Source organism: Eumetopias jubatus, unplaced genomic scaffold (genome assembly GCF_037043125.1).
Source record: "Eumetopias jubatus isolate StellerSeaLion01/CBP00866 unplaced genomic scaffold, mEumJub1_p1.0 scaffold_6, whole genome shotgun sequence".
NCBI classification, from domain to species: domain Eukaryota; kingdom Metazoa; phylum Chordata; class Mammalia; order Carnivora; family Otariidae; genus Eumetopias; species Eumetopias jubatus.
The window spans coordinates 119,775,617-119,783,439 of NW_028274812.1; positions in this window are offsets into that span (position 1 = coordinate 119,775,617).

Here is a 7,823-nt window from a genome sequence, read left to right on the forward strand (position 1 = left end):
ACAGGCCACCACAGGGACACAGGGCCCAGACTCAGGGCCCTCCCCATGAAGGACACACCAGCTCCTGCGTGCTGTTCCTCTGCTGCCCCCTAATTATGACCAGGGAATGACTGAGAAGCATGAGAGTCAGACTTGGTCCACCTCAAGGACACCGTGGCTCTACCACAGGCACCCTGTCCTCGGGTCTTTTGCTTGTTGAGTTCACCTGAATTTCATGCCCCTCCCCCCAGCCCTTTGCTGCTTGGGACAAAGGACCTGGCCTTCCACACAGCCAATGCCCAGTCAGTACCCCATGATAAGATAATAATCTTCATCTTCTCTATCTCTGAGGAGTTTCTGCCTCAGGAAAAAGGGTCCCAGAGAGACAGAGTGGCAGAGGATAAAATGAGTCCTGGTCAGAAAAAGGGCTTCAAACTACTTATACATGGGGGGCAGCCAATGGTCCTGGGAAGGAAAGAAACTGAGGTTGACTGCTGACGTCTCCTCCACACTCAGCCACTTTCTGTGTGACTTTCTTAGGCAAGTTTCTTGACCTGCTCTGCCTCAGTTCCTCATGTGCAAAACGGGGATAGTAAGAGCATAAGTTATACCCCAAGGTATAAGGAGAATCTTACGAATTTATGTATGGAGAGTCACTGCCTGTCATTAGAACAGTGCCTGGTCCTAGGATTGCTACAGAAATGTCATTAAATAAGTGAAAAAAGTGCAGCCCTCACTGTAATTATCCTGGGTCTTCTCAGAACCTCATTATTATCCAGCACCACCACCCCAGCCCCACCACGATCTCAGCCTCCTCCTCCCAGCCAGCTGCTCCCAGCTTTCCTCCTCTTGTCCAACAAGTGTCTTCAGAACCCACTCACCTACTTGAAAATCCGGGACTTCATAAATATCTCTAACTTAGCAGTGCAAGATCTCAGCCGACCCCAAATCTGTTTTCAGAAATTGCGTCTGCAGTTCACTGCCCGAGTCCCACACCCTGACTCCAGATCCAACCCTGGTGCTACAGGCTCCTCTTGTCTGAGAGGCAAGTGGTTCCCAGGAGAGCAGAGAAGCAGAGCCTGGGACAGGTTGCAGGGGCCTGTTCTGAAACAAGGAGCTGGGGCACTCAGCACTCCCAGAGAGAAGACTCCACCTTGTGCTGACTTCTTCCACCATTTGAAAGTGAAAGCTTACAACAAGAAATTGCAGCAGACTCTGCCCTGCCCTCTGGATGGTGCACCCTAGTTATCAGGAAGGAAACAGCATGATCAGAGCCATGAAACAGGGCAGGGACAGGTACACTGACCCACTCCGCAGGAGGACACACAAGACACAGACTCAGCAACAATTTACTGAACAACTACTACTCTTCAGGTTGCCCGACTGTTCACTACTAAGATGATACCATGTCTGTGGGTGTCTCTCAGGCACAAGAGCCTTTGTGGAGCCACCAGCATAGCTGCTTTGCTTTTCTTCAGCAGGAGACCAACCACATCATCCCACAACCTGGAATGGACAGTTTAATACTGGGCATCAGGATCTTTCAGGACCAGCTCCAGGAACCTGTCCCTGCAGAAGCAAATGCACAGTGCTGTGTGGCTTCTTAATACTTTACTATCACCCCCGCATGGCCTGGGTACACCTTTCAGCCCCTCCCTTCCAGGCCACAGTGTGCACCAGGAAATGTGGACTCTATGGTCTCTGAAGGAAAAACATGGAGCACTAGGGCTTCTCTAGCCCTTCCCTTCCTGCAGTTCCCCATCTCAGTAAAGGACACCTGCGTTCACCCAGTTATGTCTGCCAGAAACTTGAAGCACATTCCTCACACTCCACATTCTTAGTCTACTTCCAATGTAGTAGAAAGTTTGAGTTTCTCAAATCCATATTCACTGTCAGCTTCTACCTACAATACATCCTTAACATAACAAAAAATTAAAAAATAATAACAAAAAATAAAAAACAAAAAAACTCTGGGCAGAACCAGGACTTCTTTTTTTTTTCATTTTTTATTGTTATGTTAATCACCATACATTACATCATTAGTTCTTGATGTAGTGTTCCATGATTCATTGTTTGTGCATAACACCCAGTGCTCCATGCAGAATGTGCCGTCTTTAATACCCATCACCAGGCTAACCCATCCCCCCACCCTCGTCCCCTCTAGAACCCTCAGTTTGTTTTTCAGAGTCCATCATCTCTCATGGTTCGTCTCCCCCTCCGACTTACTCCCCTTCATTCTTCCCCTCCTGCTATCTTCTTCTTTTTCTTTTTTCTTAACATATGTTGCATTATTTGTTTCAGAAGTACAGATCTGTGATTCAACAGTCTTGCACAATTCACAGCGCTCACCATAGCACATACCCTCCCCAATGTCTATCACCCAGCCACCCCATCCCTCCCACCCCCCACCACTCCAGCAACACTCAGTTTGTTTCCTGAGATTAAGAATTCCTCATATCAGTGAGGTCATAGGATACATGTCTTTCTCTGATTGACTTATTTCACTCAGCATAACACCCTCCAGTTCCATCCACGTCGTTGCAAATGGCAAGATCTCATTCCTTTTGATGGCTGCATAATATTCTATTGTGTATATATACCACCTCTTCTTTATCCAGTCATCTGTCGATGGACATCTTGGCTCTTTCCACAGTTTGGCTATTGTGGACATTGCTGCTATAAACTTTGAGGTGCACGTACCCCTTCGGATCCCTACATTTGTATCTTTGTGGTAAACACCCAATAGTGCAATTGCTGGATTGTATGGGAGCTCTATTTTCAACTGTTTGAGGAACCTCCATACTGTTTTCCAGAGTGGTTGCACCAGCTTGCATTTCCACCAACAGTGTAGGAGGGTTCCCCTTTCTCCGCATCCCCGCCAACATCTGTCGTTTCCTGACTTGTTAATTTTAGCCATTCTGACTGGTGTAAGGTGGTATCTCATTGAGGTTTTGATTTGGATTTCCCTGATGCCGAGCAATGTTGAGCACTTTTTCATGTGTCTGTTGGCCATTTGGATGTCTTCTTTGGAAAAATGTCTAGAACCAGGACTTCTGGAAATATCTGAACACATCCCATGTTGTCATCCCCAAACATCCATTCTGCCAATATCCACTTAGACTCAGGAATATTGGGGGAATCCAGATCCATCCCCCACTGCCCCACCACACCCTGCCCCACAGGGAGACTCCTCAAGGCCTGAGAGACATTAGGGGAATATTTTAAAAGACACAGGGAATGGGCGCCTGGGTGGCTCAGTTGGTTAAGTGTCTGCCTTCAGCTCAGGTCATGATCCCAGGGTCCTGGGACCAAGTCCCACATCAGGCTCCCTGCTCAGCAGAAAGCCTGCTTCTCCCTCTCCCTCTGCCTGCCTCTCTGCCTACTTGAGCTCTCTGTCAATTAAATAAATAAAATCTTTTTTAAAAAAAATTCTCCTATATATAAAAAAAGACAGGGAACAAAGTCAAATTTTATTGAGTATCTCCTAAGTGCCAGGAACTAAGCTACACAAGTTGTATTCATGAATCATCATTCTCACACATGCAAACAGAAATGAAGATGTGAGCCCTGCCATCTAGTAACCTTTCATCAAGGAACTTCCTAGAAGAGGGACACCTGGAGCTGCAGGTGTCCCGCACATCCAAGTCCTCAAGCCCCCACATCCCGCACACCCCAGTCCTCAAGCCCAGCCCAGCCCCCAACTCCACACAACTCAGGGTGAAAGAGGACCAGGAAGGGGACCTTGGACCCAGCAATGATGCAGATGACATGGCCCGAAAGCTTATCTCCCCTAAATGTCAGCCCTTGGATCCCATGTTGAGAAGGGAGAGGAAGGAATGACAAAGCACAGGGAAGATTTTCCTGAAGGACACTGGAAGGACATCTGAAGACACTGACAGACTCATTGCAAACAGCAAACTTCACTGCATTCCCCAGCTCATCAGGCTCACGTTCCGGCTGCTATATCTACAAACACTTGTTCACTGACCATGAATGACTTTTCTTGCTTGAAATATATTTATTCTGATGCTAATCGAGTTAATATTCTACTTTCTACTTTAACAGACATATAATACCTCTTTATTTTAATTCAATTATTGACATATGGTGTATTATTAATTTCAGAGGTAGTTTAGTGATTCATCAATTGCATATAACCCCCAGTGCTCATTACTTCAAGTGCTACCCTTAATGCCCATCACCCTCTTACCTCTTCCCCCCATTCTTCTCCCCTCCAGCAACCTTCAGTTTGTTTCCCTTAGTTAAGAGTCTCTTATGGTTTGTCCCCCTCTCTGATATTTAGTTGCTTCAAGTGCTTTTGAAGCAGCTCCAGAGAAATATGAAAGCCATAAAACTAGGGCTAAGATAAAATGAATTGTGATTTTATAATGTGCCAGTTGGTGGAAAGGATTAAACCCACTTATTGAAAACATTAAATAAAGCTTAATTTATTTTAAATTTTTTGTGAATTTTTTTATTTGAGTATACTTGACAATGATACATTTGTTTCAGGTGTACAACATAGTGATTCCACAAGTTAAACATTATGCTATGCCCACCACACATGCACCTACCATCTAACTGGGAGCCTATCTCCCACACTCTTCATCCATTTTGCCCCCCCACCCCACCTCCCTTCTGGCAACCATGGGTTTGTTTTCTGTGTTTATAGATCTGATTCTGCTTTTTGTTTCTTGTTTATTCATTTGTTTGGTGTTTTGGATGCCACATATGAGTAAAATCGTATGATATTTGTCTTCCCCAGTCTGACTTCTTTCACTTAGCCTAATACCTTCTAGGTCCATCCATGTTGTCACAAACAGCAGGATCTCATCCTTTTTCCTGGTTGCATACATAATATTCCATTGGATATATACCTCCTCCTCCTTATCCATTCATCTATCAGTGGACTCCTAGGTTGCTTCCACATCTTGGCTATTGTAAATAATGCTGCAGTACACATAGGGGTGCATATGTCTTTTCAAATTAGTGTTATCATCTCCTTTGGGTAAATACCTGATGAGAGAAAACAGAACAAAGGCTGGACTTTGCTGCAACCTGTAGTCTCCAGGCTTACAGATGGTAACACTCCTACAGCTCCCTCAAGGACTTCCTTTCATGTTTTACCACTATAGCTTTGTTCTTGTTAGTGTTGTTTCCCTATGATAACCGAAAACACTCCCGCAAGATATATGCTAGCAATCATCCTTCAAACATATGGCCCACTGATATACATCTGAAGGGTCTCAGGACTAATGTTTTACTACACAGTAGTAAATAACCTTATCTTAACAGCAGCTAGCCCTGCAAGGTCTTGGAAGACTTGCTTCCAAATTCCTTAGAGACTTAACACTATTCATAACCACCACTAAATAAATAATATATAATCAGTTGCACCTCACAATACCCACACAGCTCTTTCTGCCCATGGGTCCCTTCCCTGTGCTAAAATAAAAGCATCTTTTGCACCAAAAACATTTCGAGAATTATTTCTTGCCTATTTGCTCACTGGCCCCACAACAATATCCATGGTAATATTATTGGATCACATGCTCTTTCTATTGTTAATTTTTTGAGAAATCTCCATACTGTTTTCCACACTGGCTGTACCAATTTACAATCCCATCACCAGTGTACAATGGTTCCTTTTTCTCCTTATCCTCACCAACACTTCTTATTTCCTGTCGTGTTGGTTTTTGCCATTCTAACATGTGTGAGGTGATATGTTATTGTGGTTTTGATTTGTATTTCCCTGATGATGAGTGATGTTGAGCATCTTTTCATGTGACTACTGGTGATCTATATGTCTTCTTTGGTAAATATCTGTTTAGGTCCTCTGCCCATTGGTTAATTGGATTGACTGAGGGTTTTGGGGGTTTGACTTGTATAGGTTCTTTTTTATCATGGATATTAACACCTTATGGGATATATCATTTCCAGATATCTTCTCTCAATCACTAGGTTACCTTTTGTTTTGTTGATGGTTTCCTTCACTCTGCAAAAGCATTTTATTTTCACGTATTCCCAAAAGTTTATATTTCTTACCCTATCCCTTGTCTGAGGAGACATATCTAGAAATATGTTCCTATGGCTGATGTCAGAGAAATTATTCTCTATGTTTTCTTTTTTTATTTATTTACTTGAGAGAGAGAGAAAGCAGAGACAGAGCACAAGTGGAGGAGGAGGGGCTGAGGGAGAGGGAGAAGCAGACTTCCCGCCAATTGTAAATGGAATTGTTTTCTTAATTTTTCTTTTTGCTACTTGTTATTAGTGTGACAGAAACACTACTGAATTGTGGGTATTTTGTATCCTGCAACTTTACTGAACTCATTTCTTATTTCTAGTAGCTTTTTGGTGGAGTTGTTAGAGTTTTCTACATATACTATCATGCCATCTGCAAATAGTGACAGTTTAACTTCTTTTTTAACTATGTGGATGCCTCTAATTTCTTTTTCTTGTTGGATTGCTGTACCAGGACTTTCAGTATTCTGTTGAATAAAAGTGGAGAGAGTGATCATCCTTGTCTTATTCCTGATCCGAGAGGAAAACCTCTCAATTTTTCTCCATTAAGATGTTATTTGTGGGTTTCTTATAGATGGTCTTTGTTATGTTGAGGTACAATCACTCTAAACCCACTTCGTTGAGGGTTTTTATCAAAATGGACTTCGAGGGGCACCTGGGTGGCTCAGTCAGTTAAGCATCTGCCTTCGGCTCAGGTCGTGATCCCAGGCACCTGGGATGGAGCCCCGAATTGGGCTCCCTGCTCAGTGGGGAGTCCGCTTCTCCCTCTCCCACTCTCCCTGCTTGTACTTTCTCTCTCTCTCTCTCTCTCTCTCTGTCAAATAAATAAATAAATAATTTTTTAAAAATAAGAGAATAAATGGATGTTGAATTTTGTCAAATGAGTTTTTTTCTACATCTATTGACATGATCATACAATGTTTTCCTTCATTTTGTGGATGAAATTTATCACATTGATTGACTTGAAATATTGAACTATCCTTGCATCCCCAAAATAAATTCCACTTTATAATGGTGAATGGTCCTTTTAATGTATTGTTAAATGTGGTTTGCTAATATTTTTTTTGAGGATTTGCATCTATGTTCATGTGGGATATTGGCCTGTAGTGTTCTTTTTTATGATGGTTTTCCCTGGTTTCAATATCAGATTAATTTTGCCCTCATAGAATTTATTTGGAGTTTCCTTCCTCTTCTGTTATTTGGAATAATTTGAGGAGAATAGTTGATAACTCTCTTGTAAATGTTTGGCAGAATTCACCCATGAAGCTACCTGTCCTGGACTCTTGGTTTTTTTGGTAGTTTTTTTTATTACTATTTCAATTTCAATTGTAATAGGTCTGTTCAAATTTTCTATTTCCTCCTGGTTCTGTTTTGGAAGATTGCATGTTTCTAGGAATTTATCCATCTCTTCTAGATTGTTCCAACTTGTTGGCATAGAGCTTGTCATAGTGTTCCCTCATAGTCCTCTGCATTCTGTGCTGTCAAGTGTTTCTTCTCTCTCATTTCTGATGTTACTTATTTGGGTCCTTTTTCTTTTTTTCTTGAGGAGTCTGGCTAACAGATTTTTCAATTTTTGTGTATCTCTTCAGAGAACCAGCTCTTGGTTTCATTGATTTTTAGTCTATGCCATTTATTTCTGCTTTGATCTTTATTAATTCCTTCCTTCTAGTCACCTTGAGCTTCATGTTTACTTCTTTATCTAGTTCCTTTATGTGAATGGTTGGATTATTAGAGCTTTTTCTTGTTTTTTTTTAAGATTTTATTTATTTATTTGACAGAGAGAGAGAGAGTGAGCGTGAGCACAAGCAGGGGGAGCAGGAGAG